Genomic DNA, 13,167 nt, shown 5'->3' with positions numbered 1-13,167 from the left:
GCCTGAGACAGACTCATTTCTCCACCTAACCGAGCAGGTTTCCCCTCGGGCACGCTTGCCCCAACCTGCCACTTTCCTAGTCAAGGACAGACCCCCACCCAACATGTCTTTTCAGGGTAAGGGGGTCAAAGCACACCCCCTCCCCAGCTTGACCCTTCACCTTTCCCTGACCCACACAATGGACATCCTGAAGGGGCAGGGCACTCCTTCCTTGCCTCCCCCGCCTTAAAAGGCTCCACCAAGAAACAATTTTTAAAAGGGAGTGGGAAGAAAAAGCTTTCAGCGCAAAAGTTAAAATAAAATAAATGCAAACAACATTTGCAAGATTGGAGAAAGGGGTGGGGACCGAAAGATAGCCCCTCCTTGTGCTGCGATGGCGGGATTTGCACGGCTTTCCCCCTCGGGCCAGAAGCGAGCAAGAACTCGCAGGCTGGTGGGGCTGGGCAACTAGGTGGGGGTGGGGGGCGCTATCCACGGCCAAAGCCCCCCCCCCCCATTTCATCCAATAAAAAAATCTCCCAGAGTGCCAACGGTTAGAGGAATTTCCAGGGTCTGGCAAAGCTTGGGATTTCTAACCCCCAGGATCCATTAGCCAGCCAGGATTAAAGACCCCCCAACGTCCCACCTCGGGGCCAGCTGTCACCGTGACAGCCAAAGGAGCGTCGACGTCGCCCCTCGCGACCCCCCCTTCCCGCAAGGCCGGGATCCCTACGGCGGGGGTCCCTTTTCAACTGGAAAGTAATCCCTTTCCGCCCCCCCCATCCAGTCAGGAGGGGGAACCCATCACTCAACCCCCAGCCCCTCCCCTCCGGAAAAAAATGCAAAGTTAAATCCAGCTCGACCGGAAAATGGGCCTTGCCGCCAGCGTGCAAAGACGACGACGCAGTCCCCCCTGCAACCCCCCCCCCAGGCTTGTGATCCGCCAGCCACATGCCAAACGTCCTTATTTTTTAGGAAAATATTTACCCATATTTCCCCCCCTCCCCATAGAAAAAAAAAACACTCTCCCTATTCCAAACTCTGTCCCCCTCCCCGGAGCGAATGTCAAAACTAGTTTCCTCGCTGCGGAGGGGGAAACTTTTGCAATCGATTTTATTTTATTTTATTGCAAACAGAAAGAATTCAAAATAAACAGCTGACCTATTTGCAGCAGATTTTTTTTTTTTGCAAAAGGAAAGAATTAAAAACAAGAAGCTACAAATTTAAAAAAAACTGCAGACCCGGTTGGACGAGAAGCCCCAGTATGGTTCGTGGCAAAGGCAGGATTTGTGCAAGGAAAGGGGGGGGGGAAATAAGGCGGGGGGGGATGCTATTTAAATCCCATCGGAAGAGCTTCCGCGGCCAGTTGCAAACAGAGCAAACCCTAATTCCTGGAGTAAAATAGAAATACGTTTGCAAAAAAGGGAAGGGGGGAGTCCCCTTGAATTTGCTCTCCCTTGGTTTTTTTCAAGGGGGGAGAGAAGGTTTGCAATATATTCTCCCATGGGCACCCTGCTCTAGAGGAGCGCCGTAAACAAACCAACAGTAAATACGCACGCACACCCCCGCGCAAAGGAAGAGTATCTCGAACTACGGGGCGGTCTCCCTCCCCCTCTGACTCGCGCCCCTCCTTAAAGCTCTCTCTCTCTCCATGGCTGAGAGGGAGACATTTACCCATGCACACTATATGTCTATATGTGCGTATGTACACACATATATATAATATGCATGGCTAAATGTCTCCCTCCCAGCCATGGAGAGGCATTTACCCATGCACATTACATACATACATATATATGCGTGCGTGTGTGTATGTGTGTCTTAATGCCACGGGATTGGGGGGGGGGGGTTAAGGAGCCACAGATGCGCTCCGGGAGAATCCCCAGGCTGCAATCCCCACCCCGGGGAGACGTGGGGGGGGGGGGGCTTCCCGGCCCCTCCGGCTGGGCGCTGCGCCCATGCAACGTCGGCAGTGACAGGCACAGCTGCGCCGGGACGGGGCGCGCAGGGTGGAGACAGCTGGAGGGCGACATGTTGGGGGGCCCCTACCTTCTGCTGGGGCGGCTTCTCCGCCTGGGTGTCCCGCTGGCCGCCTCTCCCGGTAGGCTCGGCTCCGTCGTCGTCGTCCTCCGCCTCCCCGCTTCTTCGCAAGCAGGAAGCTGGCGCCGTGCCCCCCTCCCCTTCCCTCGGTTTCCCCTCCCCGCCGGAGTTTCCCCGCGCGCGTCTTGGGTGCAGCCCTGGGGCCGTGCGCGCCTGGGAGAAGGAGGCTTGGAGAGGACCCGGGCTCGGGCGGCAGCGGCGGCGGCTCTCCTCCGCTGGCTCGGCGCGTTGGTGTCGCTGGAGCTGGGGAAATGGACTCGCGAGGAGCCGAAGGAAAGGAGGCCGGCCTGGCTCCTCCTTCGCCGCCGCCTCCCTTCCTCCAGCCGGCGCGGCCGCCTTGGCGAACGCCTGCACCCTGCAGGCCGAGGGCGCGCGGTGCCGGAGCGCACGGGCCAAACTAACCCGTGCGCTCCGACACAGCGCGCCCTCGGCCTGCAGGGTGCAGGCGTTCGCAAGGCTGGGGTAGGGTTAGGGACCCGCACCGGGCTGAGGTAGGGTTAGGGACCCGCACCTAGCTCTCGCCTCGTGCTCTCCCGTGTCCCCGCACGCTGCAGTGCGCTGCGCAAAAGCCTCCCCGACTCTCACCCAAGCCGTGGCGCTTCTTGCCCCCAGGCAAGCGTCGGAGAGGCTACTCTCCAGAGCCTTGGATAATTGACTCGGCTGCCTTGGATAATTGACTCGACACAGCTGCGTGGTGGTTAAGAGCAGGGGGATTCTCATCTGGAGAACCGAGTTTGATTCCCCACTCCTCCCCTTGAGTGGCGGAGGCTTATCTGATGAACTAGATTTTTTTTTGTACTCCTGCGTTCCTGCTGGGTGACCTTGGGCTAGTCACAGTTCTTACCAGACTCTCTCAGCTCTACCTACTTCACAAGGTGTCTGTTGTGGGGAGAGGAAGGGAAAGGAGCTTGTAAGCCACCTTGAGTCTCCTTACAGGAGAGAAAGGTGGATATAAATCCAAACTCTTCTTTAAACTTTCTTTAGTTCTATCAGGCGTTTCTCCCCAAAGTGGGAGCCTTGAGAGGTCTTCACTCCTCCATTATATCATCACAACAACCTTGTGAGGTAGGTTAGACTGAGAGTGTGTGGTTGGCCTGACATCATCACCCAGTGAGCTTCCGTGGCCAAGTGGAGTCTGGACTGTCCTAGTCTGACACTTTGGCCACACTTGCTGTCATGCTGATGCAGGTTCAAATCCCCACTCTGCCATAAAGCTTACTGTAGGGTCTTGGGCCTATCCGTTCCTTTGAACCTGGGCCACTTTACAGGGCTGTTAGGATAAGCTAAGGGAGAGGAGGTCAACCCATGCTCCTTAGTGGATGTGTGGGATAATATCATTTTCTTCTGGGTTACCCCTATGCGAATCTTGTTTGGTGGGCTACACTGAAAGAGATCGACTGGCCAAAAGTCTACCCAGTAGCTTTGATGGCAAGTGCCAATTTGAATCCAAAGCTCTTCAGTCTTCCGGAAGAGGCAGTGGGGTGACAACTGGTGGTATCAGGTTTTGTTTCTTCCAGTAGAGTTCCAGCAGTCATGCAGTAAACAGGAATGCCACTGGTGATGCTTTACTGCTAATCATTGTTCAGCTGTTTTCCAGCTTTAATTTGTGTGTTTTGAAAACTGCCACCTTGAGCCAAGAGGCAAGATGGGATATAAATATATTTGTTAATACACTAATTAAATGCTACCTTTCTTTCTGTCTGCCAAACAAAACATCCAGGACTTATTTCTCAGACATCATCCTGCTTCTTACCCCAGGTATGGAATTATTTAGTGGCTGCAAAAAGGTATTTGTCTTAGGTTGACATAGCAAAATAAAAGAACTGGACTTTTGTCTCAAGAGGAGACATTCTGCTGTTGCATTCACCTCTATACATCAGACCTTCCTGATTCTTAAGCTGAACTATGACATGCAGAACAGCTTCTGAGGCCTAGCAGTGATTTGAAGTGGAATTCTGTGTCCAGGAAGAGGACATGATGCATTAGAGGGGAGAAGAAGAAACTCTGGATGTTTTCATATGGCCCTGCAAAGTCCAGTGTGGTGCAGTGGTTACAATGTTAGACTAGGATCTGAGACCCAGATTCAAATCCCTCTTTTGCCATGAAAGCTTCTTGGGTGACTTTGGATCAGTTCCATGGTCTCAGCCAGATCTACCTTGCAGGATTGTTGTGAGGGTAGAACAGAGGGGAGGAGAACAGTGTTGTAAACTACTTTGGGTCCCCACTTTGTGGATAACGGCAGGGTGTAAATAAATAAATAGTCTTCCAAAGCTATTTACTTGGCAATTGCCTTTAATGGGACCAATGGAACTTGCTCCCATGTAAACATTAACAATGTTTGTACAAGCACACAGTTAGCCCCAGAAAAAATTAAAAGGCACTTTTGCAGCGCAGCCTTCATTATACTTAAATCCTTCTAAATTAATTGATTTCTATGGATTTAGAAGGTATAACTCTGTTTAGGATTGCACCATGTGAAAGCACCCTCTAACTAAGACATCTTGGTCATGACAAAGTTACCTGGAAAGAGTGCAGCAATACATCCATTGGCATAAACTGAACGAAAAATGTAGAAAACAGTAATATGGGAGAATATAAACAGTTAATCTACATCATGGGGTCTTGCAGGATTTAACCAGGGGTGCTAGGAATGTAGAAACCTTTGTGCAGTTGTTGGGTTTTTTACATGGCTACTGGCTGCATTCGATAATGACAGTAGTATGGGATAGAATAATAAAGTTAGTAAAAAGAAATAGCAGGAAACACTACATGGTTGGAACTTTGAGTACAGTGACTCCAAAACTGTGTGCTGCAAGAAGAATTATTTGTGTTTTATCAGAAATAAATTAGTCAAATAACAAAAGGCTCCTCAGAGCTCAAAGTATGTTCAAAAGGAGGCTGCCTACTCTTCAAGATTTACTACACCAGCCTTGCTGTGTTTCCCATGATCTTCACTGCATGCAGTGTAATAATTCTGCTGATTCAGCCACAATGGATCTCTCACGTGCTCCTGATGCATACATGTAGCAACCTTACCATGCTCAGCAGAGGCTTCTCCCTGCGTCTCTGTGTGAGTTACTGTTCTGTACAGGCTCCCACTCAGTGTGGTGACATACAGAAACGCTAAGGACCATCTGTCCTGAAGGTGGATCATTTGTATACTTATAATCTCTAAAATGAGTGTTTTGGGTGCAGAACAAATTATACTGTATAAGGCTTGCAGCCTTTATGTGAGACAGCTTTTTGCAGTGTGATCTTTATGCAGTGTAATTTGTTCTAGTGCTGTACTATTATTGAGTGCACTGACCCATGAACTGTTGTTTGACATGGTGGATTCACTTACTGGGGCAACGGCCACAGTGCTGGGACCTTTCGTGTGCTTTCTAGGTGGCTTTATGTGAATCAGCTCTTTGTGCTGGATGCCAGCCACAGATGTGGGTGAAACATGAGAAGCTAAAACCACCAGACCACGGTCACACAGCCCGGAGAACCCACAACAGCCAGCTGATTCTGGCTGTGGAAGCCTTCAACATTACATAAAATTATTTATTTGACACTCTTATTTGCCACCTTAACTCCTCAGACTCAAGGCAGATAACGATATAACATCAGGTTGCAAGGACACAAAAGGTAACAAAAGGTATTAATAGGACACAAAAGGTAACAAAAGGTATTAATAAGATTTTTATTGCACAGATTTTTTTAAAAACCCTGGGTTAAAACCCCCACACACAGATAAAATGCAGTCAGATTTACTGAAATGGTTCCCCTCTACCAAATGCTCTCTAGAATAAAACACGCTTGCATGCTTTCCTAAATGTAGGCCATTCCAAAGACTGGATCCACCACAGAAAACTTCCCAGGCCTGGTTTGTGCTGTATGGATATGCTTTTGGAAAGTCACCACAAGGAGAAGGCTGTATGAAGAACAGAACAGGTGTGTGGGAATATATTGGCAACTGTAGTTCACTTAAAAAAAAATTCTCTGTTATCAAAAGCTTCAGAAATATTCCTTTACTGATTTTTCTGGACTGACCCAGTAACTGAGAAGGATTTAGAAGTATACCACCCCTGGTAAAGCTAGAAATAGCAACTATGTGGGGAAGATGAAAGATGTCACGGACAGCGATGAAAATGTCATAGATGGGATGACATTAATCAACCTTGTAAGAAATGGAAAGAAGGCTTCTAATAGCTGTTTCTCAATGTCTGCAGTAAAGCGGACTGGTGATCAGGGAACATCTCTCGATTGCCTTTCCCCACAGTTCCACAAGCACCCTCTAGAGTTTAGCCAAAAGTTAATCGTCATATTTCTTTGAGAGAAATTATGCGCAGAGTTGCTGCCTGTTTGTGTACTACACCACAACAATGGTGTCATTTGCATGGTTATTTGGCAAGCTGAATGTTAATGAAAACAATACAACTTGAAGGGTTATAAATATACATAAAGTGTTATGAACACTTAAAATGTTCTGTAGGAAAAAAAGAAAACAGTGCACAGGGCCAGCTGGGAGGTGCAGAGAGAGAGAGTGATTTTTGCAATTCAGTGGCCATCACTCTCCCCAGCATTATTTGCCGAGGACAACCTTTTCCACACATTTCTGATTTTCCTTGCTTCTGCATTTGTGGTCTGAGGAAGCTCCACCCATCTGCTAGAGAGTCTAGAAGCAAATATGCCAGATTTTAGGACATATTCTAGATCAGAGGTGTCCAACTCTGGTGCTTCAGAAGTTCATGGACTACAATTCCCATCAGCCCTGTTGGCCATGCTGGCAGGGGCTGATGGGAATTGTAGTCCAAGAACATCTGAAGCGCCAGAGTAGGACACCCCTGTTCTAGATCAACAGGTATCAACCTTTAGGTAAGGGGGGCTCTTGGCTTCAACCCCCCGCATTACATGTCCGAAGCTCTGCCCTCCATTTGTGGGTTTTTTGTCTTTTAAGGCAGGGGGTGCAGGTTTTAGGCTAGCAGCACCAGAATTTCAGGGATTTTTTGGGAGACTCTCCTGATGATTCTACCCAGGTTTGGTGAGGTTTGGTTTAGGGGGTCCAAAGTTATGGACTCCCAAAGTGGGTGCCGCCATCCCCCATTGTTTCCAATGGGAGCTTCCAATAGAAGATGGGGGCTACATTTTGAGGGTCCATAACTTTGGACACCCAGAACCAAACCTCACCAAACCTGGGTGGTATCATTAGGAGAGTCTCCTAAAGATACCTTGAAAGTTTGGTGCTGCTAGCTTAACAATTGCGCCCCTTTCAGCAAGCACCCCCCCCCCAATTTCCCCAGATTCTCCTTTTAAATCCACCCCACTCGCCATGGATTTAAAGGAAGAATCTGAGGTCCCCAGTTTAAACATTGAAAGTGATGCTGTTTCAGGGTGGGGGAGAATACATCCCCAAACAGCATCACTTTCAATGTTGTTTTAACTGGGGACCCCAGATTCTTCCTTTAAGGTAGATTTAAAAGGAGAATTTGGGCTCTCTAGTTTAAATACCACTGAAGTGATGCTGTTTGGGGGTGAATTTCAGCATCACAGTGGTGCCCTTGTGTGTGGGGGAGGAGGGGGGCGGCAGCGCAAAACTCAGACAGCTGCATTTATAAGCACTGAGACGGGGGGTGGGGCTTGGTTGGCATGGCCATGCCCCCGAGGCAGGTGGGGGCATGCCCCCGCCCCCAACCCCCCCTAAAAAATCTATACTTACATCCCTGCTTTGAGGACTCAGGAGCCATTTTAAAAAGTTCCCAGATGGCAAAAGGTCACAAGCATCCCAGCCACATAAATGGAAGAGGCGAAGTCAGAGTTATTTATTTATTTATTAAATTTATAGACCCCCCTTCCCCGAAGGCCTCAGGGCTGCGAACAACAAAAATAGAATAACATAAGATAATGACCTCGCCAGTGACACAGATGGGAGAGTGGACAGCGGACCGTTCCTTGCCACCCTATATAGGCTTGTGACCCATCTGAGGGTCCTGACCCATAGGGCTGAAGATCACTGGTATGGATAGAGTAGCTAACTCCCAGGGAAACCTCTGGAGCTTTGAGAGTTCACAGTTTGCAATGGAAGCAGCCTTTGCCCAGTTTAATGCTATAAAGAGCCCACCCTTCAAAACAGCCATTTTCTCCAGAGGAACTGATGTCTGTAATGCAGAGGTCAGATTTTATTTCAGGAGGTTTCACCTTGGGTTTGGCAGTCTTGGTTACAGGGTGCAAAGTGGTCCGCTGAGACAGTATCTCTCATCAGGAGAACCACTTCATTCAGAGGGTATACGTTTTGCTCTTTAGTATTGCAGCCAGAAACCAGTCCAGTAGCACCTTAGAGACCAACAAGAGTTTTGGGATATGAGCTTTTGAGAGTCAGCGCTAACATGCTGCAGGCAGGGCAGGGCGTGGTCAGGTCCAGTCTTGCTGGACAGAACAGGCGGCAGATAAGAGTATACTCAGAAGACAGTCCAATGGGTCAAGGCAGGCGAAGGCCATAGTCACGGATCAGTTCAACAGGTCACAGCACAGGAAATCAGACAGACAGGCTGGGAATCAGCATTAAACCAGGCACACAGAGGCAACAGGAAACAACTTGTTGCACCCAGGCAGAAGCAAGCTCACCTCAAGGCTTATATAGAGAGCCTTGTCCAAGGGGTTGGGATTCTGCAAGGAGTTAATCCTCATCAGATGCAGACGCTTCTATCTTCCCATATCTTGCTGCAATACGAGCACTCCTCCTTTGCTTCTGCAGCAGCTGCCTCTGCTTCTGCCTCCTAGGCACAGCTGACGCATTTATTGGGTTCCCCAGGAGGATCTGCAGGCTCCTCCACCTGAACGTCATCAGGCAAGGAGTTGGCTCTGCTGCCTGATCTTCCTCAGGAACAGCCAACTCTGGCTGGTCCGTGTTACTAGATTCTGCCTCAGAGTCCTCTGTATTCTGGTAAGTACTCGTGACATCTCCCTTTGTCACAGTTTTGACTGTCAGAGGGTCATATCCTGAAAATCTTGTTGGTCTCTATGAGGGTTACCAGGTCGCCCCCCTCCCCCCCCACAGCCACTAGTTGCCCGATGCAGGCTGGGAAACACCTGGAGTTGGGGGATGGAGCCTGGGAGGACAGGGACATCAGTGGGGTACAAGGCCATACAGTCCACCCTCCAAAGCACCCATTTTCTCCAGGAGAACTCATTTCTATAGTCTGGAGATGGTGTAGTGATTAAGAACAGTGGACTGTAATCTAGAGAAGTGAGTTTGATTCCCCACTCCTCCACATGAGTGGCAGACTTTTTTCTGGTGAACTAAATTTGTTTCCCCACTCCTCCACATGAAGCCTACTCGGTGACCTTGGCCTAGTCACAATTCTCTCAGAACTTTCTCAACCCCATCTACCCCTCATCTTTATCTAAGACATTTAATAGCATTTAAGAGCATTTAAGAGCACAAGGTCTCTGTTGTGGGGAAAGGAATTGAAAGGAGTTTGTAGGCCTTCTTGAATTTCCTTAAGGGGGGGGGGTATAAATCCAAATACTACTACTACTACTACTACTACTACTACTACTAGAACAATTCTGGGGGATTCCCAGGTCCCACCTGGAGACTGCCAACCCTACTCTCTCTGGTGCTCCTGAACTCCAATCTAGTTGTTCTGTAGACAAGTTTCTTCTGTCCAAATAAATTACTCAGGTTGTTTGTGCACGTGAAGAGGTTTTCCCATTTTGATCTTCTTATCCCTGTGAAAGAAAAAGGAACCCTGATCTTTGCTCTCACAACCACTGTTCCCACCTCTCACTTCCAGCAAGGTGGTGGTGGTTGTTTTTCCTGTTTTTTCTTTTATATTGGTAGTTTGTATGTCAATAAAGTTAGTAAATACTTACTACTCTGATCCCCCCCCCCAAAAAAAGTAAATGCCCACTGGCAGTGGTGGGGAGGAATGGGGGGGGGGATTGCCAGGTGGTAGGGGGCAGGTGTGAGAATCTGGACCTTCCCCTCCACACTTTCTCCAATACCGGATCTGATCTTTTTGGAAGGAGGACAACAAAGTTTTATTTGTGTTGATTTAGACACTGATTAGACTTGGTTGTTTTAGTAAAAATTTCCTTCCTTAGTCATCAGTCATATGATGTTTTAGAGCGCCTGGGTGGGATATCATTATTCATAGTTTTTGATGTGTATGAATTTCAGTGATTGAATATGTTAAGTTGCTAATGGTCCTGAGCCAGTCCCAGTTGGCAGGGGATGGGATAGAAGTCTGAAAATTAATAAGCATGCATTGACCATTTCAAAGCGACTTCATTGGCTGCCAGTCTGTTTCTGAGTTCAGTTCAAGGTGCTGGTTATAACCTTCAAAGCTGAGACCCGTATATTTTGAAGTAGTGTCTGCTTCCATATGCCCCTGTGCACTAAATAAGTCTTTAGTCAGCCATCTGTTGGCTAACCCACCACTTAAGGTGCCCCTTTTGGTATCAACCAGAGGGTGGGCTATTTTCATTTGTGGCTCTGGTTCTGTGAAATGGGCTCACTGAAGAGATGAAAAAGCCCCTGCCTGTGGAGTTCTTGGGGCGTGCTGCATTATCTTTGGTTTTAGCTGAGGATGCTTTAATTATCATTGTAAACCCCCTTGAGGAAAGGCGGGATAGAAATATTTTAATAAATAAATAAATGCTCTGCTGGTGGCTTTTCCACGCCTCCCTGCCTTCTTTCACCCAGGCAGGAACAGTTCAGCTGACATTTGGGGGGGATGAGGGAGGCTCCTTTTTAAAACAGTTTTTATACTTTTGATCTGTTGTTCCTGCAATAGATCGTTAAAACGGCCCTTAAAAAACAACCCAAAAGGCGAACAACTTCCTGATCTAGAAGCAGGGGTCAGGCAAAATGGCAGTTAGGCTCAGGTGAAGCAGCGGAGGGCACCTCTTTGTGTGTAAATGAGGAAACACTGGGAGACCCCACTGTGAAGCACAAAGCCATGCCACAGACTGTAAGTGCACAAAGGACCTGAGTGTGTAAAGTACATTCAAGCTGCAGTCAACTTGTGGTGACACCACAGGGTTTTCAAGGCAAGTGAGAAGCAGAGGTGGTTTGCCATTGCTTTTTTCTGCAGGGTCTTCCCTGGTGGTCTCCCATCCAAGTACCAACCCTCCTTTACTTCCAACTTATAGTGACCCCAACAAGGGCCTTTCAAGGCAAGTGATTATGCAGAGGTGGTTTGCCATTGCCTTCCTCTACAGAGCCTTCCCTGGTGGTCTCCCATGCAAGTATTAAGCCTGCTTAGCTCCCAAGGTCTGAGGAGATGGGGCTCTACTATACCACACCCAGTGGTGGGATTCAGCAGGTTTGCACCACTTTGGCGGAACCGGTGGTTAAAATGGTGCTTGTAAACAACCAGTTGTTAAATTATTTGAATCCCACCACTGAGGCCACATCATATCTTTCTTGTGCATAGTTGCCCGTTTTAAAAAGCTGAAACCTTGCTTTCTAAACCCCCCAAAAGTCTGGTTGTGGTAAAGGAAAGATCTGATATATTTTTATCCCACTCCCATCAAGCCCACAGTAGGACTGCCAGCTCCAAGTTGGGAAATTCCCTGAAGATTTTGGGGATGGAGCCCGAGGAGGGGAGAGTTCGGGTAGGGGAGGGTCCTCAGCAGGATATAATGCCATAGACCAGGGGTGGCCAAATCTTGCGCTTCAGATGTTCGTGGACTACAATTCCCATCAGCCCCTGCTGGTGTGGCCAATTATATCAGCAGGGGCTGATGGGAATTGTAGTCCATGAACATTTGAAGTGCCAGAGTTGGCCACCCCTGCCATAGACTCTACCCTCCAAAGCAGCCAATTTCTTGTGGTGAATTGATCTCTACTGCCTGGAGATCAGTTGTAATCCCAGGAGATCTTCAGTCACTACCTGTAGGTTGGGCACCCTAGGTCACAGCCACCCAGTGAACTTCATAGTTGAGCGGGGATTTGAACTTGGGTCTCCCAGTCCATGACTGACTCTCTAACCATTTCCCACACTGTCTTTCCTTTGGTCTACACATGCTCATCAAAGGAGTGTCTTCTATTCTTCATCAGCAGTAGATCCTTTCTGTGATCTGTATTTAATTACATCAGGGTATTCCCCTCACATACACATTTCTACTATGTTTAGTACTTGAGACAGTTTTCCCGAGAGCAATCTCAATAAACATGAGAGAATTTAAAAAAAATAACCAAAGGTTGGCATTTTCAGGAATCAAACAACAGTGTGACAATCTCTGAATAGGACAGAGCTGATATGGCTACATAATTTATTTAGATGCATGTTCCTAGTTCTCAACAGGTTACTACTGGTATAGATCCATATTTCCACAGCCCCCTTCTGCTCAGAAACCACACAGTGCAATTCCAACCTTAAAATGTTCCAAAGGCAGTTGAACTCATTCATCAGTTAAAAAAAAGAAACAGACTAGTCTAGAAGTCAGAGGTACAAACCTACAGAGCGCGTGTGTAAGCAGATTCACATAAAAAATGGATGCACAAAGGCACACAGTGCATTGCACACGGACTGTGTGAAGCCATTTGCTTACAGCAAGGAAATGCACAGCTAGTATGAACACATGAGCCCAGCGAAGCAGGGGGTGTGCACAAACGTCCTTGAAGCAGGTGGGTGCAGCCACAAGATTCGCTGATCCGTGCTCAGAAAAGAGCATGCAAATGCATTGGAGCTTCCAGCGATGTCTCTGCCTGCACAGCCGGGTGGACGGCTGCGCATACATCAGTAGTGTAGAAAAACATGTGCCAGCAGCGAAGCTAGGATTAGGAACCAGCCGAGCTCTTTGAGGCTTCGCCGGGGAATATGTGTTTCAGAAGGGGGGGGGGGGTGGAACAATCTTCCAGTTTGGTAGAGACAGAAATGTTGCAAAGCCCACTTAATTTCCCTAACTGCCAGGAATTCACATGTGAATTGTCAGTATGTCTGGTTGTGATCTCACCAAGGCATCTATATCTCTCTCCCCCAAATGCAGCCCTACACAAGGTTTCAGAGCAGGTAGATACGTCAAGTTTTGTGCAGGCAGTTTGTACTTTCCTCCCAAGAATGCAGAGGATTTCGGAGCATGTGTTGGAAAATCCAT

At 48.2% G+C, this 13,167-nt stretch overlaps 1 protein-coding gene across 1 annotated transcript in view; it reads right to left on the bottom strand.

The window, feature by feature from the left end:
- THRA (thyroid hormone receptor alpha) overlaps positions 1-2,386 on the bottom strand; it is a 187,478-nt gene extending 185,092 nt beyond the window's left edge. Inside the window, exon 1 of the mRNA XM_048517822.1 lies at positions 2,029-2,386. The gene's annotated coding sequence lies outside the window, so the exon portion shown is untranslated. The remainder of the gene's footprint in view (positions 1-2,028) is intronic.
- Positions 2,387-13,167: the final 10,781 nt, after the last annotated feature.

This window comes from Sphaerodactylus townsendi, linkage group LG15, assembly GCF_021028975.2.
Source record: "Sphaerodactylus townsendi isolate TG3544 linkage group LG15, MPM_Stown_v2.3, whole genome shotgun sequence".
NCBI lineage: Eukaryota > Metazoa > Chordata > Lepidosauria > Squamata > Sphaerodactylidae > Sphaerodactylus > Sphaerodactylus townsendi.
The sequence above is the reverse complement of the archived record's forward strand: the minus strand, read 5'-3'. Positions and strand labels throughout refer to the sequence as shown.